At 49.9% G+C, this 26,774-nt stretch overlaps 1 protein-coding gene across 2 annotated transcripts in view; it reads right to left on the bottom strand.

Moving 5' to 3' along the window:
• Positions 1 to 26,774, bottom strand: part of NHSL2 (NHS like 2) — a 255,572-nt gene that overhangs the window by 48,531 nt on the left and 180,267 nt on the right. The window lies entirely within an intron of this gene.

Here is a 26,774-nt window from a genome sequence, read left to right as displayed (position 1 = left end):
AATGACCCTAAGGAGGGAGGGGGCGTGTGGTAAGAAAGCTGTTGGAGAGGGGGGCAGGAGCCAGATGACTTCAGGCTCTCGCAGGTCACCGTCAGGAATCCGGATCTGTTCGTCAGCCAGCACAACAGAAAGCTGTTGGAGGGTTTACGGTTTGGGCTGGGCCAGGGAGCGGTGGGACCTGACTACTCTCCCTCACTGCCTGCGATGCTGTGTTCACCTCTTCCCCCGGTCCCCACCCCCAACGACCTGCATCTCCCCAAGTTCTCCGAATCCGAAAGCCTGGCTAACACCTGGGGGTCTCCAGTCTGGATGCTCACTGGGGCGGTGTGGAGTCACCCAATGCTACGAGGCGGGCATTGCCAGCTCTATGTGCCTGGCGACTGCTCTTCTGTCCTGCACCGGCAGCAGAATTAGGCTCTGGCGCAGACTACACGGGATCAAATCCTCGCTCCATCACTTAGTAGCCCTGCGACCCTGGGAGAGTCACATTGTCTTGATGAGCCTCAGTGTCCTCATCTGTAGAAAGGCGTACGAGTAGGGTCTACTTCCCAGGACAGGTGGACGATCTGGTGAGTGACTTTGGGAAAAGCCCTCCACCTGGCACCCCTTGCTGTCCTTACGGCTCAAGTCAAGATGGTGCACTGTGCCAGGGTGTCAGGAGGTAAGCTAGGGAGCTCCTGGAGAAGCCACTTGCCTTGTGGACAGGCAGTAGGTTGGCCGTCTTTGGCTTTGAGGTTGGAGTGTGCTGATGGATGGGCGAGTGCTAACGTCCCAGAACCCTGAACGAAGGGCCGCTATTGCTGAAGCCAGGATCACAGAGCTCACCAGTGTGCCATGGTGTGCCGCCGGGCCCTCCCATTTTGAAGAATCCCTGGGACCCTCAGTCTGACCTCCTAAATCCCTCTTGAATCCGTCCCTCCCTCCACTCACTGGCACCTCCCCAAATCAAAGCGCCCTGATCTCTCACCTTAGTTGCGAAAATCTCCTGCCTGCCCTCCCTGCCTCGGATCTTGCTCTCCACGGGGCCACCAGAGTCATCGTCTAGTCACGCAAGTCAGATCAGCTCATGCCACTGCCTCAGAATCTCTAGGTTCCTCCACCTGGCTGAAGAGTCCTCCGCAAGCTGGCCTCCACCCCACTCCACCAGGGGGCAGCACTCCTCAGTATTAGCTGAAACGTCACTCATCTCCTTTGGTAGCGCCATTCTTTGGCCCCTACTATTCCTTTGTGCTGACATGCCTCTTCCCCCCACCCCTGCCCTCTTCCTCCCAGCAGAAGTCCATCTGCCCTCCTAGAATCTTGGTCCGTTGCCCAACATCTCTCGACTACGTCTGTGGCTCCTTCCGCCAAGGCCCCACGGGACTCTGTCTTTTCTGTCTGTTGGTACACATGGGTCTGCCAAGTCTTGGTTGGAGGCTCCAAGTCCCACACTAGGTGGTGAGCGGTGGAGGGCAGAGGAGACAGCCCTGTAGGTAAAGCCACACCAGTGGCCACCATCGCAGCCCCAGCATGCAGCTTCGCGGAGTCTAGCACTCGTGAACGCCAATGCTGACCTGGCAGGGCCCAGGCTAAGGAGAGAAGCAGGCTGAATTGGGGCCCAAGGTGAACTGGGGAGCCCCATGCCCACACACAAGGGGGCAGCACTCCTCAGTATTAGCCAACATGTCCCTTGCGATCAGATCTTAAGATTTTTTAGAAAGTGAATTGACAACTAACCTAAATTATTTTTAAAAAACGATTTAGAACAATAACCACAACTGACCTTCAGGCCACACCTGGACTTTTTGGCCTATCATTTTGCAAACTCAGAACCTGTTATGTTTTTGTGGAAGGAAGGGAGGAAGGAAGGAAGACTTTTTCTAGATTCAAGTTTCCTACAGCTTCTCTCAATTTCAAAGTTCAGGGAGAGTTTATGCCTGGTCAGTGCAGTAGCTTCTTTCATTTGCTTTTTTGGGTATAAGGACATGAAAGTCAAAATCAAAAGTCAACTTTTCACATTTCTCTCTTTCAAAATGAAGCCCAGCCTCCTTCTACTTGGCAACCCTAGCGGTATCATTTCCTGGGGAGCCCGCAGGCCCTGTGAGCAGTGCTCCAACCTCGCTTGTGGTGACATCCCTTCTCTGCGATGTGGGCTGCCCTAGGAGGAAGGGAGGGACACCCAGGCCGCAGAACCTGTTTCTATAGTGTTTGGTTTGCTTAGTTTGGTAACCTCTTAAAACAAACTGCAGAGGATGGCGATGGCTCAGCTCCCTCCACCCCCCATCCTATCCCACCCAGCTGAGCCCCACATGGAAAATCCTAGAGGAGATACTGAGGACTCTGAACTGAAGGCATTAAGGACTCAAATTCTTTTTAGGCCCTGGCTCCCTGTCCCTGGGACTCCCGTAACTAGCTGTGGGCTGCACAGTGGGGGGGGGGGCAGCCAGCTGTCCTTTCTGCAGGGGTGGGTCAGGAGTCCTTGAGTTGCCTGACACCCCCATTCGGGACCAAGGCACTCATTCCCCCAGCCGCCAGAGGTGTTGGCTGATGGCTCACAGTTGGGTCCCCTCCGAGGTAACACCCCTGGCCTGGAGGGCAAGCCTGCATCCATAGACTAGTCAATACATTGGGGAGGGGAAGAGTGTTGGGAGGAGAAAGGCCGAGCTGCCCACGCTCAGTCGGGGCTGTCTGAAGGACCCACCCAGGGCCGCGCTCCCCATGGGATCACCCGAGGTGTCCAGGGCAAGTGGCTTTCGGTTCAACTCCGCCCTGTTGACCAACCCTGCTTCCCTCACTCCCTCACAGGTGCTGTCCTAGAGGGCAGACCCCAACAAACCTGCATGCAAAGCTCGGTCTCAGCTTCTGTTTCCTGGGGAAGTCAGCCAAGGACAGCCCCTTGCCTTGGCTTCTTTCCTCTCACTGCCCTTTCTCCCCTGACGACCACAATTACTCCAAAGGATAACCCCCACATCTTTTCTGTTGCTATGGCCACTCTCCCAGTCTGCCCTCTTGCATTTCCCAGAGCCAATTTCACCTGGATGTCCATTTTTTCAGCCCTCATTTTAACATGTTTAAAGCAGAACCTTCTGCCCTTGCCCTAATCAAGCTTTCCTCCTGATTTCTCTATTAATGCTGCTGCCCTCTCTAGAATCCCAAGCTGGAAACCTCAGCTTGGGAAGCCTCCTGCTTAAAAACCTTCAGCACTGGGGCACCTGGCTGGCTCAGTCAGTTACGTGCCTTCGGCTGGGGTCATGATCCCGGGGTCCCCGGATGGAGCCCTGCTTTGGGCGCCCTGCTCAGCGGGGAGTTTGCCTCTCCCCCCGGGCATGCACATGCATTCTCTCTCTCTCTCTCAAATAAATAAATAAAATCTTAAAAGAAAAACAACCTTTAGCATCCCCGTGGTGCCTGTGGGCACACGTCCATGCTGCCCCTCCTTGCATTCCAGGCCTTCCCTGTTGACCCCGATCAGCCTGATTTCCTGCCAACTCTCTAATACAAGAGTTTGTGACATATTTAGAGCTTGGACTCCTGTGGCAGTCTGAGGAGACCTATGGATCCCCTCATGGAGATTTTTTATAAGTGTAAAATAAGATACGTAGGATTACAAAGGAAGTCAGTGATACTTAAAGACAGTTATTAATATAGATTTTAAAATTTGGGCGCCTGGGTGGCTCAGTCGGTTAAGCGTCTGCCTTCGGCTCAGGTCATGATCCCGGGGTCCTGGGATGGATCCAGCCCCGCATCGGGCTCCCTGTTCAGCGGGGAGTCTGCTTCTCCCTCTGCCCCTTCCCCCACTCGTGCTCTCTCTCGCTCTCTCTCAAATAAATAAAATCTTTAAAAAATATATATGTTTTAAAATTTATATACTGTAATACATGTTTCATTATTAGCACATTAAGGAGCATGACCGAGTGGTGGGTCCAGTGAGTGCTGTATTTTAAAGTAGTCATGAGTGAAATGATACTTCAAGATGTCTGCAGCAGTGGTAATGAAATAGAAAAATCTCTGTTCTTCCTATTGGAAACAGAGTCACAGGTACTGCTGATACTATGGTGGGGGTGCTGCCTGCATTCCTAATGAGAGCAAAGGTGCAAATAGAGGTTAGCGAAAATACGGTTGTCTTTTTTTTTTTTTTCCCATCCAAGTACACAGATTCCTGGTCAAACCCCTTTGTGCTATGGGGAGCCTATGTTGAAGCTCAAGTTGGGAGGTTTGCACTTCCCTGGACACATGTCAGGCATCCTGGTGGACACCGGGAAACTGGGAAACTGACACTTGGGCACTGGGCTGAGTTGGCTCCACTCTCTGGGTGAACTGTCTGGCTAAGGCTGGCCAGGGCTTGGGGTCCTGAGCAGAGTGCCCCGAGCTGGGCAGCTCTTGGGGGATGTCTTCCCTGGCCGGCCTGCCTTCTTTCCTTCCTTCCTTCCCTCCCCTCCTTCCTTCCTCCCTTCTTTCCTTCCCTGTTTCCTTCCTTTCTTTTTCTTTTAAAGATTTTATTTATTTATTTGAGAGAGAAAGAGAGAGAGAGAGCATGAGCAGAAGGAGTGGCAGAGGGAGAAGCAGGCTTCCTGCTGAGCAGGGAACCTGATGCAGGGCTCTATCCTGGGACCCCGGGATCATGACCTGAGCTGAAGACAGATGCTTAACTGACCAAGCCACCCAGGCGCCCCTTCTCTGGCTTTTCTTTCCTCGGGTCCCAGGCCCTGTGCAAGCAACATTACATGAGTCCACTGGCCCAGCCAGGATCGCCCAGGCACCAGGCTCATGGGGTAGCTCACAGCCATCAAGCCAACGTGTAGTTATGGAGCCTTGACAGGTAGGACTCACTCAGCTCTCAAGCGTACAGGGGGCACCCTACCCTTATCTTGCTGTTAAGTGTCCTGCAATGTGTGGGACGGTCTTGTACAAAGAAGAACTGTCCTGCACAAAATGGCAATCATGCCCTCGGTAGGAAACACTGGGCAGGCGTTCTATAAATGTTTGCTTAGTGCTTTAGTGGTCCTTCAGTCCATCAACGGGCATTTCTCCCGACTCCTCACTACCTCCCCTGGCCTGAAATCTCAGCGACCTGGACAGCTAGCGCTGGGGCTGACTAGCAGATATATAGGATGGTGAGAGGTGTCCTGCGCCCCCCCCCCAACCCTCCACCGTGCCCAGTGTGGTGATCGGCAACAAACTGGAGCTTTGTCAGGCCTGGATCTTTGCTGATCAAGAGGAGCTGGGCTTAACAGCTGCCACTAGGGGAGACAAAGCCCGACAGGCAGCTGCTTTTAGTTTCCTCCCAGTGCCTGGTGGCCTGGGCCCGGGCGGCTCTGTCTGTGAGAAGGAAGGCTCGTCCTAAGCCATCTCTGCCTTGGAACTTGAGCTGGGCCGTGGGCACTCCCACCCAGGTTAGGAGAAGGTGCCGGCTCCTACTGCACCCCTGTGGGGAGGTCATTTCTGGGGAGGAGCTACCACGAATCATCCCGCCCCTCACCCCCTTTGCTTTCCAGGAGCCAGTCTAGTCTAAAAATACCCAGTCCCTATTTCCCAGGCCCAACCGCTCCCGGAAATGCCCGTATCTGTGATTGGTGGAGGAGTGTTTGTTTCTGTTACTTTGACCCATATTCTGGTGAAAGGGATTAGTCACTTCTTGCTAAAAGAATATTCTGACTTTCAAATTACATCTCTTAAGAATAATGAAGACTAATAGAGGGCTACTTATTACAGCGCTTCAAACTTTATAAAGCACTTCATGTATTAGGTTGAACCATACCAAATTGCTGATATTCAACTGTTTCAGGGCAATTTCATGGTGTTCAACCTGATACTTTTTTTTTTCTCATTTATGCCTTACCACAATCCCACATGGTAGTTTTAGCTGCGTTTTACAGAACAAAGTACTAAATCTCGGAGAGGTGAAATGACACAGATAGGGAATAGCGGGGCTGAGACTTGAAACCAATCCCCATGCTCTTGATTCTCGAGGTAGGATGAGTCAGCCCAGATGACCCCAACTGCAGGAACATGAGGAGAGGCAAGGCTGTGAGACCATTTTCCCAGCCTATGCTCAGGAATCTCCTGACTGCTTATGCTCCTCACCTTTTCTTAGTGGAGATTAGCGGGAGCCTAGGTGCCTGGAATAAAGGGCACTGAAGTGACGATGTGAGTTTTAGAGCGCTGGGAGCACACGGTACAGCAAAGGCGGTATACAGAACATGTTAATCCATTCATCCACCCAGCCACCCATCTGCTTTATCTGTCCATCTGTCCGTCCGTCCATCCATTCATCCAGGAGAACTCTACTGGGTAGCTCCCCCGTATGTGCCAGGCCCTACACTAAGTGCTGAGCCACCAACATTCGGGGAAGAGTCCTAGTCAGCAGGGGTTCCACCCTTTGGCCAGCTGGGGGAGGAGGACAGAACAGTAGAAGCTGGGGTGAGGCCACCATGTGCATATGGGATTTTGATGTGCCGTGAAGCTGGTCTGTCTTCCTAGTCCTTTTCCATTGGCCCAGGCTCGACTCTCTGCGAGTGTCCAGCTTATGCGCCCAGGCAGAAAGCAGCCAGGTGCTGCTCGGTGTCTCAGGAGTCTGATACTGCTACGAGTTTCTAGGCCACAGGGGCGGAGGAGGCAGGAGTCAGAATGAAAGAGGAATGTTGGTGCACCACCCCGATACCACCACAGGGAAATGGGGTGAGCTGGTAAAGAGGGGCTCCTTCCCAAGCTGCCATAGGAAGAAATTCCTGTCTTCTGCACCAGAGTCCACTCGGAGCCCTTGGCCCAGCCCACAGCCCACAGAATCAGGTTTGGTTCTTGTGGCTGGCCGGCAGATGACGGGTAAGCTAGGGTAGGGCCTGTTTGGAAATCAGTCAGGCAGTGGGCATGTGGCCACCACCTTTGCCCAGGGACAGCATGCTGCCCTTCAGGGGATAATGGCATTTCTCAGCTTCTTGCCAACCCAGGGGCAAGCGAGCCCTCAAGCCCACTGTGGAGTCCAAATGCTTCCCAAACCTGGCCAGGCTCAGGCCAGGCCCAAACTGGTTTCCCTGTCCCTAGTGCTGTCTGGCCACTTGCCTCCTCCCATGCTGCCAGCACCCATCCAGGTGCTAACACCCAAGCTCACGCACAGCCCGCCGCGAATCCCCTCGCAGTCCACGATCGTGCCTGCGCTCACCGTTCAACGCTCTGGGCTGTGCTGCCATGGCTGCCACCACTGCCGCCGGAGACCGAGGCAGCTATGGGGCCACTGGTTAAGGTCTTGCAGTTGAGTAAGCCACGGTGTGGCTTCCTCCCACCACACCCTCCCCGACCCTAGCACCAGCCTTTCCTCAGAGGGCCATTGCCACACCACTCTGCTTTTGAAAAAAAGGAAATGGGGCATTGGGTGTTGAGTACAGTCAGAAGTACGATGAGAAGCTGTGAACAGAGGCACCTCTAGAGGCAAAAAAAGGGGGGGGGGAAACGTGGGACAGGCTCCAGATAATCACCTCCTGAGCACTCAGGACTTTCCTTATCTCTGCGGCCAGCAGGGCTAGAACCCACGATGGCTGGGGAGGAGGCCCTTTTGCGCTTGTCTCAGCTGTTCTGTCATGGACCCAGCCAGCATGCAGTGACTTCATGGGGGTCCACACACCATGGCTCCAAGAGGCCCCATGAGTTGCTCGGACTGGTGAAGTTGAGGTTTTTTGTCCTCAGCCTTTGCCCTTCTAATCCATTCCCACCCACCACAGACGTGGGGCCATTTTGGACCTCTGCTTCCTAGACCTCCACTGTCCAGTACAGTAGTCACCAGCTACTCGTGGCTCTTAAGCCCTTGAAATTGGCTAGTCTGAAGTGAAATGCGCTGTAAGTATAAAACACACACTGGATTTTCAAGACTTAATATGAGGGGCGCCTGGGTGGCTCAGTCGGTTAAGCATCTGACTCTTGGTATCAGCTCAGGTCTTCATCTCAGGGTCATGAGCACAAGCCCGGAGTTGGGCTCCACACTGGATGTGTAGCCTACTTAAAAAACGAATAAATAAAAATAAATAAAGGCTTAGGGGCACCTGGGTGGCTCAATCGGTGAAGCATCTGCCTTCAGCTCAGGTCATGATCCTGGGGTCCTGGGATCGAGCCCCACGTCGGGCTCCCTGCTCAGCGGGGAGTCTGCTTCTCCCTCTGCCCCTCCCCCTGCTCCTGATCTCTCTCTCTCTCTCAAGTAAATAAACAAAATCTTAAAAAAAGACTTGATATGAAACAAAGAATGTAAAATGACTCACTCATAATTTTTAATATCGATTTCATATTGAAATAGTATTGATAATATTGGATAAAATGCTATATGTCATTAAAATTAATTTCATCGTTCTCTTTTTACTTTTTACATGTGACTGCTGGAAATGGGGGATACTGGTGTCAAAACTGGCAAATTGGTGAATGAAATAAAATCGTCCAAAACAAATTCATGTATATATGAGCATTTCTTTTTAAAAAATATTTTATTTATTTATTTGTCAGAGAGAGAGCAGAAGCAGAGAGAGCTACAGGCAGAGGGAAAAGCAGGCTCCCTGCTGAGCAAAGAGCCCAATGTGGGACTCGATCCCAGGACCCTGGGATCATGACCCGAGCCAAAGGCAGAAGCTTAATCGACTGAGCCACCCAGGCGCCCCATATATGGGCATTTCTAAATGTATAATATAGGGTATTATACATGTGTAATGTGTAATAAAGGTGGCATTTCAAATCATTGGGGGGAATGTGGCTATTACTACAAAATTCTAAATTTCATAGGTGGGTCACATTTGTGGTTCACATTCCATTTCTACTGGATAGTGCTGGGCTGGACTTTCTATTTCAGTTAAAGGTCCATCAACAGGGGATGGGTTTCACACACCACAGAGCAGCCATCCAATGGGATGCCGTGCAGCCATTATGAAGAACGAAGTAGAACTCTATGAGCAGAACCGGGAAAACTTCAGAGTGTTATTGTTAGGTTTAAGAAAAAAAAAAAAAGAACAAGGAATGGCCAGCATGTACAGTATGAATCTCATTTGTGCACATAGAAAGGACACATGGGGCACCTGGCTGGCTCAGTCAGCGAGCATACGACTCTTGATCTCAGGGTCGTGAGTTCAAGCTCCACGTTGGGCGCAGAGCCTACTTAAAATGTAAACAATAAATAAAAAAGAAAGCACACATATGTTTATATACACTGAAGAAGTCTGCAGACACACAAGTAACTGTTACCATCGATGGCTTCCTGGGGGGAGGAGGAGGGGTTTGAGAGGGAGAGGAAAGGACTCTGACCTGTACTTTTCACTTTAAATCCTCCAGTACTATTTGAGGTTTTAACAATGAATGTGGTATTTTTTAACAAAAATAAAACTTTACTTATATTTTGTTTATTTTAAAGATTTTATTTATTTATTTGACAGAGAGAGAGAGAGCGCAAGAGAGCGAACACAAGCAGGGGGAGCGGGAGAGGGAGAAGCAGGCTTTCTGCTGAGCAGAGTCCGATGTGGGACTTGATCCCGGGACCCTGAGATCATGACTCGAGCCAGAGGCAGATGCGTAACCGACTGAGCCTCCCAGGTGCCCCTATTTCATTTTTTTAAAGATTTTATTTATAAGTAACCTCTGCACCTAACGTGGGACTCGAACCCACAACCCAGAGACCAAGAGTCACATGCTCCACCGACTAAGCCAGTCGGGCACCCCTTTCTTATATTTATATTTTGCATGTTGGAATGGTTTCTTGTAGCAGTTTATATAATAGTACAAAAGTATGAATGGTTTTCAACAAAACATCAGAGTTTCTCTTACTCTTTTCACAGTTTTATTCCTACTTGCAAACACCCCTCTCGCCTTCCTCTTTCTCCCCCCACCCTTTTCTGCACTCTTCCATCTTCACCTTCTCTTTCCTGTCATCTTCAAACCCACAAAGATGTGTGAATGGAGAGCCAGAGCCTTGCGCTTCTGCTGGCTCCTTGCTGAGCTTCGACCCGAAGCTTTGGTATCTCTCGCTGGCCCTGTCTTCCCGTAGAGGAGGAAGGCTGGACGGACTCCGCTAGGGACGGTGGAGACAGAACCCCCCCCCCCCCAGTGGGAGTACACCCCGCCATTTCTGCCCAGCACTTTGGCTCCCTTCCTGTTAAGGTACGACTGCTGAGAAAGAGATGAATAAGAACTTAGGAAAGAAAATGTGCATGCGATTCTTTTTTTCTTTCCTAGTTCAGGGATGGGTGGAGGCAGGGCGAAAGCAGCGGGCTTCGGAGGGAGGGCTTGATCCCGGTTTGGGAAACCAATTTCATCTGCCATCTGCAGCTAAAAATCACTAAGAGGGTCAAGTGTTTTGAAAAAGAGAACTAAAGAGGTTGGAGAAAGGGGGGGAAAAAGTGCTCCAGCTTCTGGGAAACAGAACAAAAGATTTGTTTGCTCCAAGGCAGATGGGAACCTCAGTCCTTAGAGTTTAATTGAGAGAGGAAAAAAAGACAAGAGGTCTCACCCGATTGTCAAGCAGATAATAGCTTTTGGAGGGTGGGCCTGCTAGGATGGAGAAATGAAAGCCCTGTTGATGTGGTTTGGGGACGAGTGGTGTGGGAAAACAGCAAATTTTCTTTCACCAATCGTTCTCAATGCAAATGGAATAAACCGCTTCAATACAGAAGGGCCTGGAATGTCTATTAGAACTTCTTTTTCATGGAGAGATGCGCTCCCCAGCCCCCCACACCCTTCAAAATGTTAAGGACCTGGCAGCGCAGTAAATAACCAAAGCACTGGACTGGGGGAGTCAGGACATGGCTCTGGGCCCGAACTGGCAAAATATGACAGCGCATCCTTGGTGTAAAATTCCTCTGAAAACTCTGAAGCGTGGTTAACTAGTGTTAGGAAACCCAGCCTTGTCTTTGGCCCTTCCCATCTCCCCATCGCCTTTTGGGCTCTCTTCTCTTCTAGCCTCTCAGAACCAGAAATACTGAGCCAAAGGTCTGAAGGGAATACAACTTAAGGAACATACACTGGTCCCTGAACAGATCCCGCAGATCGAAGCGTTGCGATCTTTGCAGTGTTCAGTGCACTGCTCGACCGAAGGGAGGAGAGCAGACATGCAGCCTCCACGTGGTTTCCCTAGCAGCCTTGGAACTGTCTTTCCGGCTCCAGTGGCCCAAGCCCTGGGCACACAATTAGCTAAGCTACTCGCCTCCTCCTTGCTGCCAAACGTCAGTCCATCAGCGAGATCCATTGCTTCTGTCTCCAGAACAATCCAGAATCTGACCACTTCTCACCAGCACTGCCACCAGCCCAGTCCAGGCTACCATGGCTGGCAGAAGCCCAGAAGGGCCTCCCGCTCCATCTCCCGACCTCTCACTCTACACGGCAGCCGGAGTCAACTTTCACAAACTCTACCCTGTCTCTCCTCCATGTGGACCTTGGGTTGGTGATTCTTTGGCTAATGTTTGCTGATGCCCCCTGGGCTGTATCCCTTAGGCCTGGCCTCGTGCCCGTGCCCGGCAAGTGGCCGCGCATGCGTATTTGTTGAATGGAGGAATGAATTGTAACAACTAACATTTGGATGGGCTTGAAAGGTTAACACCTCATTTGATGCTTGGAAAAACCCTCTGTCATGGGTATTGTTCTCATTTTACAGAGGAGGAAATGGAGGCCCAGAGCGTTGCCCAAGTTGACAGAGTTAAGGCGGAGCACAGAGCACATTGAAAGTCGGCGTGTGGGGGTCAAAACCTATGCTTTTCTTGCTTACACCCTCCCTCGAGGGCTATAGGGGTGTGGAGGGGCACAGAGTCCAGAGGCACTTGGAGGTTTCTTGGCTGTATAAGGGGCCACTCTGCTCGGGCCTTTGGGACGCAGGGGCAGGCCCTGTGGGGATTCCCTGCCAACTAGCGAGGGCAGAGTGAATTCTAAATCGGCCTTTCCTGGATGACTTAGACAGCTACTATCCACCGTGACCCTATTTTCTGAATCTCAAAGCAGGATTCTTGGTCTGACAAACAGAACCAAATACTCGAAACTAGGACTTTTCTGGAAAATCCAGGGCACAGAGTTGCTGTTCTTGTAACATATGGCAGCTACATAATGGGTACTTCTTAGCTAATTCTGACCCAGCCACCTCAGTCTATGACATCTCAAGAAGATTCCTTTAAAAAAAACCCTGTTTTCTGGGCCTCCTGTTTCTATGCACCAAATTCTTTCCGCCCACACTTTTTGTTTATTTAATTACTTCCCTACTCTCTCTTATCTTTGCTGTTAACCACTCTCTTCCTGGTTTGCCTCAAAGAGTCTCTAGATCCTGCTTGCTCACGGACGCCACAAATGATTGAAAGAAATAATAAGCAAAAGTGCTTGGGGACCATGGCAACAGGGGCCATGGCAACAGGGCCAAGCACCGAGGACAGCCCTTTCTACCCCTCCTAGTTTCTCTTTCAGGCCAAGTGCTGCTCATAAGGTCTGATGGTCCCATTTTATCACCTCATTAGAGTAATGCTGCTGGCCAGAGGCAGCGGTGGTTCCAGAAAGCGCTTTGCAATGCTGCCGCTTCTCACTGTACCCATGCTGCAATGGCGGGCTCATGGTAAAGGCTGTTGCCAAATCAGAATTGGATCTGACATTTGCCCCCAGCACTCATCACACTTGGTTCGAGTATACCCAGAAGCTCCAGACAGCCAGGCAGGCACCAGAGTTAGAGTGACAAGAGAGAAAATTGAGTGGTCATCCTCTTGGGCCTGGACGCCGGGAATCATAAATCCATTCCAAGGGTTTATACTGGAGTGTGCGAAAGAAGGGGATTCTCAGTGAATTGGGGTGCAAGGTCTCTTCCCATACAGGTTATGGGTCTCTCTGATGTACTTGTATGGTACCCCTGGACAGAAGGGTGGGCTCCAAGAGGGGCTGGGCTGGGAACCTGCTAAGCCTCAGTTTCCTCATCTGCAAAAAGGAGCAGCAGGAAACTCTGCCCTGCTTTTCTTTTCTTCTTCTTTTTTCAGCTGATGAACTATATCAAGCATACAGAAAAGTATTAGGAACAAACACATTTCCCTATGTTTGCCCCAGAACGTTTTCTTTTCTTTTCTTTCCATTTTTTTTTTAAGAGAGAGAGAGCAAGCATGAGCAGGGGTTTGGGGGAGGGGCAGTGGGGAGGGAAAGAGAGACCCTCAAGCAAGGCTCCATATGCGGGGCTCGATCTTACAGCCTCAAGATCATGACCCGAGCCAAAACCAAGAGTCAGATGCTTAAGCGACTGAGCCATCCAGGTGCCCCCCAGAACTTTTATTTAAAGAAATAAAGTATTACAGATTCAGTCGAAGCCCCTGTGTATCTCGGTCACATTCTCCTCCCCCACAGAGGTAGCCGTCCTCCTGAATCGGGTATCTTCAAGCGCACTCTGTATATGCTTATAATCAATATACAATATACAGCACCGTCTCACATATTCCTCAACTTCATATACGTCCTATAGAACTGTACATATCCTGCTGTGGTTTGCTTTCTTTTTTTAAAAGATTTTATTTATTTTTGTGCACGTGCATGTGTTTGCACACGCATGTAAGAAAGAGAGAGAGAGAGCGTGCACGAGCGGAGGGGAGGGGCAGAGGGAGAGGCGGGCTCTCCATTGAGCAGGGAGCCCGAGGCGGGACTCGATCCCAGGACCCTGCGATCATGACCTGAGCTGAAGGCAGATGCTTAACCAATTGAGCCACCCAGGCGCCCTGGGGTTTGCTTTCTTCGCTCACCTTTAGGTCTGTGAGAGATACTCATGTAGATACAGGTAGCTCTGGTTTGGGCATTTTCATTTCATCGTGTGGATGTACAATAATTTCATTTATTCTCCCGTTGTTTCTCAACTTTACTGCTCTCGTAAACAAGGCTGTCGTGAACACTCATGATCGATGCACCACTGTTCACCTGCATGAGAGTTTCTCTAGGATATATACCTAAGAGAGCAATGGGCAGGGGGAAAGGTGGACGCCTAAATCGTGAAGCCTTTTTTGAGGGCGGTATTCCAAAGTAACTGTTCACACACTATTTGATCCAGTAGCCGCACTGGCATAAAGCTCTGCTAGGGGAGTAGTCATACATGTACACGCAGATGTACGAGACCGGAACGCTCACTGCCACACTGTTGGTAATGGGGGAACCTGGAAACCTTGTCTGTTTTGTTCACCTCTGTAGCCCCAGGCCTGTCCTCATGCCTGGCATGTAGTGGGCACTTATTTGTTGAGTGCAGGAATGACTTCTATTTTATTTTTAAAGATTTTATTTATTTCTTTGAGAGAGACGGGAAGAGAAAGAGAGCAAGAGCAGGGGGGAGGGGCAGAGGGAGAAGCAGGCTCCCAGCTGAGAGGGAAGCCCGATTTGGGGCTCCATCCCAGGACCCTGGGATCATGATCCGAGCCGAAGGCAGGCGCTTCACCGACTGAGCCACCCAGGCGCCCATAATGAATGAATTTTAAGAACTAAATCTCAATACCCATCAGTGGAGAGATGAATCACCTGTGGGACACCCGCCCTAGAGAATACCTAAGCTTCTGGAAGAAAGCAGCGGAAGGAGGCTCTTCCCCGGGAGATGACTTGTAACTACCTATGTATTAGATAGAGATTCCTTCCCTACTGCCACATGGGGTCCTGGCCGGAACCCCGTGTCTGCAGGGAAGGTGCCTTTCCCAGCAATCAATTCCAATCAAAATAGAGAAATAGCCCAGGGAATAAAATAGAACTCAGGTGTGGCACTATCAGAGCGAGGCGGAATTTGTAGTATTTGAAAGGAATGTTCGCAAATTCATCAGATGCCTTGCCTTGTCTCAAAGCTAAAGGACCAGCAGAAAGGAAAGAAAGAAAAGGCTTTTTTCCTTTGGTAATGAACATCAATAAGAGGAAGTGTTGGAGGTGACTGGCGGGATTTGACTTGAAAAATTCAAATGTCATTTACTGGGAGCTTAGTGGATAAAGCCAGAACATTTAACTTTTTATTTTATTTTATTTTATTTTTTTACTACTTATTTATTTATCTATCTACTTATTTATTTATTTTTAAATATTTTATTTATTTGAGGGGCGCCTGGGTGGCACAGCGGTTAAGCGTCTGCCTTCGGCTCAGGGCGTGATCCCGGCGTTGTGGGATCGAGCCCCACATCAGGCTCCTCCGCTATGAGCCTGCTTCTTCCTCTCCCACTCCCCCTGCTTGTGTTCCCTCTCTCGCTGGCTGTCTCTATCTCTGTCAAATAAATAAATAAATAAATCTTAAAAAAAATATATTTTATTTATTTGAGAGAGAGAGAGCACAAGTGGGGGGGGGCAGAGGGAGAAGCAGACTCCCCACTGAGCAGGGAGCCTGACTGGGGACTCAGTCCCAGGCCCCTGGGATCATGACCTGAGCTGAAGGCAGATGCTTAACCGACTGAGCCACCCAGGGGCCCGCCTGCATTCTTCTCCATATACCACGCTGCCCCTCTACATTCGGAGACAAGTATATCAGAAACCCAGGTAATTAATTTGCTAAATTTGGCCTTTAGCCTAATGGACCAGAAAGGACTCCTACAGTACTCTGTGTGCCTGCCTCCCCTAATAGGCCCCTTGCGAACAAAGTGGACAGAAGTGATTCCCTGATTCTGGGCTCCTATTTACTCATTCGATGATGAGTGGCTACTCTGTGCCCGGCACTGGGCTTTTGGTCGCGACTGAACTGACGAGGGGGCCCATGCCCGAGTCAATGGTAGCCATCTTCAGCTGGGACCGAGAGTGCCCAGTGGTCTCTGTTTCGCAATGAGGACCCAGAATGACAGGGACGTTCCAGACTTCAGAGTGACCAACTGACCCCATGAGAGTCCTTTCCTGGGGAATGCTATGTGTCATATTACGTATGGAGAAGCGCGTGCAGTAGGGTGGCCCAGAAGCCAGGAGCTAGCTCCCCAGGGAGATAGCACTAAGCAGAAGCCATGAGGAGTGGGCAAAGCAAGGCCACAGGGAGTGGCAGGAGAGGCTGCGACAGAGAGATGAGTGGTAGAAGTGGCAGACATGGCGCTTGGCTAGTCCAGAGCTCCTGAGGCATCAGGTGCGAAGGGTAACGGCTGCCAGAGATGGCTTCCTCTCCTTCACTTACACGTGACTCCTGACACTCATGCCCTGCCACCCAAGGACGCTTAAGCACATCCTTGGCCTTGCAACCTGGAAGAGGCCTACCGACCTAGAGTCTCGGGAATCCGGACCCTGCAAGAGCTGTGCATCACAGGGACTGGCCTGGCGCTTCTGAGCCTGGGTCTTGAGTTCCATATCCCATCCTCTCAGTGTGTGCACGCGAATGTGCAGACAATAGGAGAAAACACATTTTGCTGGAGGCCCAGTCTCCAGCAGAATGCCATCTAGCCTTCCCAGTCCTGGCTGGTGACGCACATAAGGTGGTCCAGAAGAGGTTCTGTGTGGAGCTGGAAGAGGATGGCAGGAAACCAAAACACCGCTTTGGCAGTCAAGGACCTGCGCTGTGTGGGGTTGCAGATCACGAGTCTTTCCTGGGTGCCCCCAGCAATGTTTGTGAAGTTATTCTGCCATCGGGCTGTTAGGAGAGAGTCAACCATACTCACGGGGAACAACTGGGCAGTCGCTGTCTTCCCTGACCACACTCCTGCGCAACCATCTCAGGTTCTTCCCGGCTTCCCCAGTGAGGGTGAAAGGTTTTGTCATGTGCCACGATAGCGAGAGAGGGTACGGAGCAGCAGGCATCTCACACATGGGCCAGTAGGAGGGTCGCCTGGAACAACTTCTTTGGAGGGCAGTTTGGCCTTATGTGTCAAAAATCTCAGTGCGCATTCCTTTTTACCCAACAACGCCACTTCTAGGAATTTACACAGGAGATGGAGTGCACAGGAAGATACAGGAACAAAGATATACATGGCGGTACTACACGTAATGGCTGCGTACTGGCAATAACCCCTTTTGACAGAAGATAGGTTCGATAAATTGCGGCATGGCTATTTAGAAGAATCGTGTAGCCATGATATGTGCTTATATGGAATGTTCTCTCTTTCTCTTCCCCCTCCCTCCCTCTCCACACACACACACACACACACGTGTGCACGTGCACGTGCATACTCTCACACATGTATATGCATAGACAATTTCTGGAAGGACACACAGGAAACTGGTAATCATGGATGCCTCTTGAGAGGGAGGCTGTTAAGGCAGGGTGAGGAGTTAGGGATAGGCAGGAGAATTACTTTTTTCACTAAATACTCTTTTATACTGTTTCATTTCCCTTGTTACATGCATATGTTACTTTAAAGACATAAAAGTGAAAAGAAAAAGCACAATTAATTGCAGAAGTCTTCATCCATAGGGGATTGGTTAAGTAAATAGTGGCATATTCTTACTAGGGAATGCTATACAGCCTTTCAAAAGAAGAGCTATCCTGTCATAGAAAGATGTCCATTGACATATTAAGTTTAGAAAACATCAAAGCTCTGTACGAAATGTGCAATAGAAATCCATTTGTATAAAAGGATGCGTATACACACACACACACACGCACATACACACACAGAGGCATATTAATAAGAAAAGACCTGGAATGAGTCACAATATGCTGAGAACAGGTGTAGTCCTTGAAAGAGACTGGAATCGGCCAACAAAGGGAAGGGGTGACTTAAAGGCGGACTTTCATTTTTCACTCTAAATACTTGTTGGTTTACTTTTGATTTTTTTGGTCTAATGAGTCTGCATTTTATTTTGCAAGGAAAACATATAAATGGTACATAGATGATGAGGAGGACAAGAAGTCTGATCTTAGAGGAATCTGCATTCTTTTTTTTTACGGTTTTTAAAATTTATTTGAGAGAGAGTGAGGGAGAGGGAGAAGCAGGCTCCCCACTGAGCAGGAAACCCAATGCGGGACTCGATCCCAGGACCCCGGGATCATGACCTGAGCCGAAGGCAGATGCTTAACCGACTAAGCCAGCCAGGGGCCCAGGAATCTGCATTCTAAAGCATGGTTTCTTGACATGCCCTTCCATTCCAGAACCACCCAGTGACTTCTCTCAGCTGGCAGGCCCAGCGCCTGAGCCTGGCACTGATGGCCTCCACCGTCTGGGTACACCTTGTGTTTCTCCCTCTGCCCCTTCACACTTCCCTCTGTGCAGCCCAATTAGCCTCCTCACCAGCTCCAAGCACATTTCCATCTTTCTTCTCTTATTCAATTTGCTTCCTGCGTCCTCCACACCTGGATAGGCCACCCCTCCCCACTCCCAGCCTTTACTGAACTTCCACTCATGCCTCATGATGCATCTCAGGCAAGCTTTCTGGAATCCTTCCGCCCATTAGTGAGCAGGTGCCACAGGGACTAATTTGGAGCTCGGGAAACTGCCTGGTGACATTCTGTATTTGGCCATCCTGTGTTGCGAACTAATTTTCATGGAGTCGTTTGACTAAAATATGGGTGTCATTTTCTTGTTTACAAAGCGCTTACATAACTGTTGCCTCACTGGGGCCTCCCGTCCGTTTTACGAGGTAGGCAAGGCAGGTGCTCTCATTATTGTTGTCATTTCCTTCGTGAGGAATCTGAGGGGTAGGGAGGCTTCTTGTTCACGGTAACACATGTGGAAGGTGGCCAAGAGGGAGCTAGGTTTGCCTGCCTCACCAAGAGCACGCGCTTTTGTTCCCCCAGGCAGCATATCCATCCCTGGAGGACCGGGAGTACATTTTCAATGTTTCTGTGCACACTAAAGGGACAAAAGGAAAGCCATCGGTGTTCTGATGGGAAGCTTACCAAAGGAGATGGGACACTGAGTCCACCAAAGACTACGTGGTGGGGACGTGCCAAGTGCATAGGTCAGTGTTGCGTGTTGGAGGGACACCAAAGCCATGGTACCTGTCCTCAAGGAACTTACAATCTTCAAGTCAGGCCAAACATACCAAATAATTAGAAAGCAATCAAGCAGGAAACAAATGTGGTTTCAGGTGGGACACAGATAAATTTTTTCTTTAATTAGCATATCAAACCTGCAGCTTTGGGCAAATAAAAATCTTTTAAAAGACTACATTTTTTGGGGACGCCTGGGTGGCTCAGTCAGTTAAGCATCTGCCTTCGGCTCAGGGCATGATCCCAGGGTCCTGGGATCGAGTCCCGCATTGGGCTCCCTGCTCAGTGGGGAGCCTGCTTCTCCCTCTGCCTGCCACCTGCCATTCCCCTGCTTGTGCTCTTTCTCTATCTCTGACAAATAAATAAAATCTTTTAAAAAGAGTACATTTTTATTTTTCAAAGATTTTATTTATTTATTTATTTATTTATTTATTTATTTATTTATTTATGAAGGTGGGGAGGAACAGAGGGAGAGGGATAAGCAGACTCGGCACTGAGCGCACAGCCTGATGCTTGATCCCAGGATCCTGAGATCATGACCTGAGCTGAAATCAAGAGTTGGATGCTTAACTGACTGAGCCACCCAGGCGCCCCAAGAGTAGATACTAAAGAGAGCAAGAAAGAAAGAAAGAAAGAAAGAAAGAAAGAAAGAAAGAAAGAAAGAAAGAAACCAGTACAGATAGCAAACAAAATTTATGACAGTGGAACATGGATGGCTGAGATTTGGGAAACGGCAGCAGGCGCATTAGGATAAGAGATGGGCCAGGGACAAAATGGTGGACTGTCTGCCTGAGCAAAGGTCTGAGACACAGCAAGGAGTTGAGACAGACCAACCTGGCTGGAGCTGAGCGCAATGAGACTTGAAAGCTCCTTTCCGAATCTCTATCCATGCTAGATTCCAGAGGCTTCCATGAGCCAGTCTACGAAGTGTGGGCTAGATCAGGATCATTTCAATTCTGTGTGTGGGAGGAACACAATGAAAGTGGTGCTTTGAAAGATGCGTCTGGTGGTAATAGGCCACTATGGACTAAGTGGGGACTGATGGGTGGCCCAGGACTACCCTCGCTGGCTGCCACACCGAAGATGCCACCAAGACATTAATGCCACATGAGAGTCGGGCTTTGAAGTTAAGTTGCAAGTGAAGTTAAGATTCTCTCGTGGAGACGCACATAGGAGCATGGTTTGCCATGTATTATTTGAGGTGTTAAAAAAAAGATCGAGAACTTGACAACGAGTCTGTCAAGATGGCTGAGCACTCTTTCAAGAACATATGAGAGTATCATCCATGAGGCTGCCCGACTATTCACTATTGACTACGGTCCACTCTGTAAAGTAAAAAGTTACCTTGGAGAAGGCTGGCAAGTTGTGAATGATTTTTGTCTCGTAGAAATGAAAGTTATTTCAGTCCAGTAGGAAAGGCAGCAACAAAGGTTAGCGTTTTATTATCTTAGAGCCACACCCAATCTTGTATCCAAAATTTTTATCTTATTCCAGCGTTCTTTTAAAGTCTCTCATATCTTTTGGTCTCTCATGTCTTTTTTTAAACTATTTTTATTGTGGTAAGCTAGGTGCAACATAAGATTCGCCATTTTAATCATTGCAAGTGTACAGCTCAGTGGCTTAACTATAGTCACACAGTTGTACAACCCTCCATTTCCAAAATTTATCATCGCCCCACATAGAAACACGAAGCACGGATTTTCTCTCTCTCGCCTAGCCCTTGGGAACTTCCAGTTTACTTGCTGTCCCTCTGATTTGCCTGTTCTAGATATTTTGCATAAGTGGAATCATAAATTTCTTCTTTGTGTCTGGCTTCTTTCACTTAGCAGAATGTCTTCAAGATTCAACCATAGTGTCACATGGATTAGAACTTCACTCCCTTTTATGGCTGAATACTATTCTATTATCAGGATATACCGTATTTTGTGTATTCATTCACCCATAGATGGACATTGGGTAGTTTCAGCCTTTTGGGCTATTGTGAATAATGTTGCTATGAACATTCATTTACAAGTATCTGTCCAAGTCCTGTTTTCAATTCTTTTGGGTCTATACCTAGAAGAGGAATTGCTGGGTCATATGATAATTCCATGTTTAACTTCTTTTTTTAAAAAAAAATTATTTGAGAGAGAGAGACAGCACACACAAGGAGGGGGGAGGGGTAGAGGGAGAAGCAGACTCCCTGCTGAGCAGGGAGCCAGACGTGGGCCTTGATCCCAGGACCCTGGGATCATGACCTGAGCTGAAGGCAGACGCTTCACCGACTGAGCCACAGAGGCGCCCCATTTTTTAAAAAAGATTTTATTTATTTGAGAGAGAGAAAGAGTGAGAGAGAACGAGAAGGGGGAAGAGCAGAGGGAGAGGGAGAAGCAGACTCCCTCTGAGCAAGGAGCCTGATGTGGGGCTCGATCCCAAGACCTTGGAATCATGACCTGAGCCAAAGGCAGGTGCTTATCCTACTGAGCCACCCAGGCTCCCTCTACGTTTAACTTCTTGAGGAACTGCCAAACTCTTGTTATCTTTTTAAGAATCAGCTTTATCACAATGCTGGTTTCCTCATCAATGAGTTGAATAAATTTTTGATAAGTGATCACTATATAGTTCAATGGGGGTCATGTTTTTAACTCTTAGAAAATTACACTTTCATAAGAGTGATTTATTTATCTTGCTAATCTTTAAAGCATAAAGTTGACCCCTGTACCACACTTGGGCCACCATTGCTTACTGCAAGCTCTCTACGAGGAAGTCGAGGAAATGAGTAGAAATGAGGGCTCCCTTGTTTAATCCCTGAGGGCAGCATATTTTGGTGGTTGTAAAGAGAGAGGAAATTTTATTTTATTTGATTTTATTTTTGTAAGATAAGGACTTTTTTTAAAGATTTTATTTATTTGACAGAGTCAGCGAGAGAGAGCACAAGCAGGGGGAGCGGCAGGCTCCCTGCTGAGTAAGGAGCCCAATGTGGGACTCGATCCCAGGACCCCAGGATCGTGACCTGAGCAGAAGGCAGACGCTTAACTGAGCCACCCAGGAGGCCCAAGAAAGAGGAAATTTTAATTAGAGTCCTGTGATAGTGATGGCAAACGAAGGTACACTGGGCAGGGACAGAAGTGTGTGCATCTTTATTCTCTCTGGGAACACATGGAGACTTTTCTCCTCTGGAAGATAGAACCACTGTTGGGTTTCTACAGTGTGATAGCTCTGCTGGGGAAACTCTAGAGAAAAGCTTTGCTTTAGGAGAACTCTGGGACCAGACCACAATGGAACTCATTGGGAGAGATGCTAGAATTCTTCTGGTACAACCTCAAATGGGGCCAGCACTGACAGTTGACAAGAAGTCTTTTAGGCGGGGAATGAAGAGAAGAAAGAGACTTGGCCTAGAGTTTGAGGAGGAAGGTGGACACAGGGGTGGGGAGAGGGTACAGTCTAGGGGTGGAGAGGGAACAAGGGGCAGCTGCCCTTCTCAAGACCCAGCTCCTCCAGGGTAATTTTTAGTTGCCTCTAGATGGCCCTTTATTCAACCTATATACCCCCCCCCAAATCTCTCCTAGAGTATTAATCACACATAAAATCAGAGATATTCTTGGCTTCATACATTTTAATGTTTCAAATCAATTGTTTTGCCCTTTTGAGTGAGGCTGAAATTAAAAAAAAAAAACCCGTTTCCCCCCCCCCTCACAGCTCAAAAGGAACTAACTGGGTTTTGATCACAATTTTCTCACTTTTGAGACAAGATATGGAAGAACAGATGAGTGTAATGGCAGAATTTCACAGGTGGTTAAGAATGTGTAGGAAAAAAAAGAAAACCAGAATAAAAAAGAATGTCACTGTTATAAATATGATCAGAATGTGTCTATTTCTGAAAGCATAGCAGGCAGGTTAAGAAAATAAAGGTAAAAGCCTACTTTCTTCTGACACCTTAATTTCGCTCCCTCACAGGGCTATGACAAGGCGAAATGTATGTAATAAGCACTTGGCCAAGTGCAAAGGACTGCATGTGGCTTTGAGAGGGGCTGGGTGGTGTAGGGGCGAGGGGGCACGGGCTGAGAAGCCTGACCATTCAGGGCCCCCGCCTGGCTTGGCGATCTGACCAGCAGTGACATCTAAAGTGAATCCCTGGATCCCAGTTGTCTCGTGTGTAGAGTGAGGACAATAAATCACGCCCTAGAGGGTTGTTAGAAGGGTCCTATGGTAAGGCCTCCGAGAGAAGCAAGAACAGAGTGCTGTGGACGCTCGGTCTGTAGTAGACATTGTAGCACTTTCCACAATGTTCTGGACGAGTCTCTTAGCATATCTGTTATCCCAGTTCTACCAGAAGTTCCCTGTGACTTGTTTGTCTCTGGCTCCTTGCCTCTAAGCACAGTGCCTAGAACGTCATACTCAGCCATTTATTCCTTGTTTTCTTTTAAAGATTTATTTATTTATTTATTTGAGAGAGGGAGAGAGAGTGTGAGTGGAAAGGGCAGAGGGAGAGAGAGAATCTGAAGAAGACTCTGTGCAGAGCATGAAACCCATCTCGGGGCTCGATCTCATGACCCTGAGATCAGGACCTGAGCTGACACTGAGAGTCAGATGCTTCACCGACTGCGCCACCCAGGCGCCCCTCAGCCATTCATTCTTTTAAGAAATGTTTAGTAGGCCCCTCCAGTCACCAACTCTTGGCAGCCACACTGTGCCCTCCAAATCACTGATGTCCTCTCCCCACCTCCCTAGCCCTGAAGCCTCAGAGCAGGGGCGCTGACGAGGCTCCAGTGGTAGACACAGTGATGCCCCTCTCCAGGCCCACCCAGGACCGAGTGCTGCTGGCTGACAGTCCTCTTTGGCCTTCCCCGGCCACCTCCTCAGAGGAGTGCTGCCTCGCCCAAGGCCATGGTCCCTCCCCGGAGGCAGCCTGCATCTAATGCCTGGTCTCCCCACCTGGACTCAGAACAACCCTGAAGGACCAATCCGGTTCCAGAGCTTCTCGTGGGATCAGCTGAGGCTGTCATTAGGACAGTGTCACAGCTCAACTTTTCCCTTGAACCAATACTGCCTCCTTCGTTTAGATCTTAGGTGGGTGTTTTTCCGAAGATTTTATTTATTTATTTATTTGAGAGAGGGAGAGAGGGAGAATGGGTGGGGGAGGGGCAGAGAGAGAGGGAGAAACAGACTCCCCGCTGATCAGGGAGCCCGACAATGGGGCTTGATCCCAGGACCCTGGGATATGACCTGAGCCGAAGTCAGACCCTTAACCGACTGAGCCACCCAGGCGTCCCTAGATCCTAGGTGTTGATCTTAAAGGCACCCCAAAACATGGGACCTGCCACAGCCCCCCAGCAGCAGTCCCCAGACAGGCTTTGTGGCCTGTGTAGGCTCTGGTTTGGCATCTGGAAATCCTCAATTACAAGTGATCCCAGGAGCTGTGACAGTCCCCAAGGCCTAATCACTGTGCACAGGCCTCACTCACAGTCCCATTTTTATTGCCTCCCCCACCCCCCGTCTAAGTTTTTCTTATAAAATCACTTGGAACCAATAGGGTAGAAGAGATCGGCCTATAAACAAATAATTATAGCCACGGGAGAGACACTGTAATAGAGAAAGAAATGAACCTAGTGCTTAGCTTAAAGGACAGCTTCCTAGAGGACGTACCATTTACACGGAGTCTTGAAGAATGAGTTTGTGTTTGATGGGAGGACAAGGGACGCGGGAGAGGCATTGCAGAGGGCATGGCGTGCTCAAAGGCTGGCAGGCTTGGAAGAGTATAGTGTGGGGGAGGGAGGGGAGTAAGGGACAGCGACGTCCGGGACACTAGCAGGGGCAGACCCTGCAGGGCCTTAGAGGCCAGGCCGAGGAACTGGGTGCTGATCGACTGCCACGTTCCAATGGTGCCCAAGCTTCTGCCACGTGGGTACCACCTGGACGAGCTTTGCCTTATCTGGCCACCACCGGTTCTATACATGATTCACTTCATCTTTTTCTCGACAGCAACGTCTTTTGCTTAAATAAATTTCTACGAAAGGAAATTGTCTCTGGCAACCAAACACCAACACAGAAGGAGTTTCACTTGCCCCAGAGAGAAAGTCACTGTAAAATAAATACGGTGGAAACCGGAGTCATTAAATCCTAGGTGGATATCACTGCCTGTCAGTGGCTTCGAGCCTGAGGCCCCTCCAGCTCTGTTCCAAAAGGAGATTAGCACGCATTACAGAGGTGGAAGAATAGCACCACGCTGAGACCTTCTCTTTGATGTAATCAGAAAGCTAGAAAGAGAAGGGCGCGTGAATCATTTTCTCACCACGTACTTCAATGTTCTTTAAAGCTGTACTGTGTACCGTTAAGATCACCTTGGAGTTCCCTTCCCGACGAGGCTGCTGACTAGGAAAGCAGTTGGTAAACAATAAAGTGCCCTACAAACGTGGCTGTCATTACTACTCTATTACCTCTCATTGGCTCTGGAGCAGTCACTGCGGCGGAGCTGCCCCTTCGGCGGCCCAGGGAAAGCTTCCCAGCCAGCGCCCCCGGGGACTGTCATTCCCCCATTGTGGGAGAGACCACGGCAAGGGTGGGGCTGTCACCCGGGCACGACCCTGGGTGTTGGGGGGGGGCAGACGGAGGGAAAAGAACCGGACGGCTCCTTGTTTAAGGGGACTGGTCCCGGGAGCTGCCGTCCGCAAGGCGCAAGAGAGCAGAATATGGAAGCCGAGGTGGGAAGCAGCCCCCCGGGACCATCGGAGCACCTCATCTACTGGGCTGGGCTCCACAGCTCAGAGCAGAGCTTGAGCTTCTGTTGCTTTCAAGCTGTGTGGGACTTTGGCTAAGTCGCCCAACTGCCCTGACCCCGTCTCCTCAGTGGCATACGACGTGGGTAAGGACAGCACCTGCCTCCTAGGTTTGCTGCCAGGGTCACCCGAGGCAAGACGCGCAAAGCTTTGCGGACAGGGCCGGCACGTTACTTAGCATGACTTCCTCGCCCCCTCTGACGGCCACAGCTAGACCCCTGCCGACGCCTGTTCTTTTCTCCCGGCTCTCTCTCCCCTAGCCTGGCCCACACCTCCTGGCCCTGTCCTCCGTCCTGTTCTTGTGCTCACCAGCTGTCCCACTTCTGCGGCTACGGGACTCATAAGGAGTCTTTCAAGTGTTTGCAGATAAGAAAGGCGAGGGGGCACCCTCCAGGGGGTAGAACGGGGACCTCCTTCACCTGGAGAGAGAGGGGAGGGTGGGTGTTCTGAGGCGGGCCAGCTGGCCAAGCAGCCTGCATGTTCCTGCTGAAGGCAGAGGCCGGCTCTGGCCTGCAGAGAACAAAGAGAATGTTCTGGTCTCCCGTGGCGTTGGAAGGGAGCGCCTGAAGCAAGTCCCTCCATCAAAAGCTACAAGGCAGAAGGTTAAATATAGCCCTTTCCAGTTGTCTGGGGCAGAGATTTATGAAATGTCAGAGCTGTTAGTGAGAAACGATATTATCTCTGCTCTGTTTTTAGAGAGTAGCAAGGAAGCAGAAGAGAAGAGGGAGAAATCTGCGCTTTTCCCAGTGGACAGTGGGCAGCCATGGGAGGATCTGGAGCAGCCGGGTCCATTTCATAAAGTTGTGCTCTGGTCACAGCGTGGACAATGGCTTCAGAGGGGCAGGAGGGGAAGCGGGGAGCCCAGCAGGAGGGAAAGAGATGGGGTGCCAGGGAGGTAGCTGTGGAGGCGGGAGGAGGGAGCCCACTGCAGGGTGGGGCCGGGCCTGCATCCCAGGGGGAGGGGGGAGGGGAGGGCCTCTTTCCCCCTCCTCCTCCTTAGAAGAGGGAAGCCAGCTCTCGCTTGCCCTTGTCTGCCCAAGGGGACCTGCCTGGTGACTGCGAGAAAGGCAACCTGTCCAAAGACCCCCAACCCCTCACTCCTTTTCAAGACAACCCACGGAGAGGCCTCTAGAAAGTCCCTCCTTATCCACAGGCTATCTTTGCAGCGGCGACTAGAGTCCCCAGGCCATTTCCAGGGGCGGGCAACTGCAGCGTCG

Source organism: Ursus arctos, chromosome X (genome assembly GCF_023065955.2).
Source record: "Ursus arctos isolate Adak ecotype North America chromosome X, UrsArc2.0, whole genome shotgun sequence".
Classification (NCBI taxonomy): domain Eukaryota; kingdom Metazoa; phylum Chordata; class Mammalia; order Carnivora; family Ursidae; genus Ursus; species Ursus arctos.
This window is presented reverse-complemented; position numbering and strand designations above follow the sequence as displayed.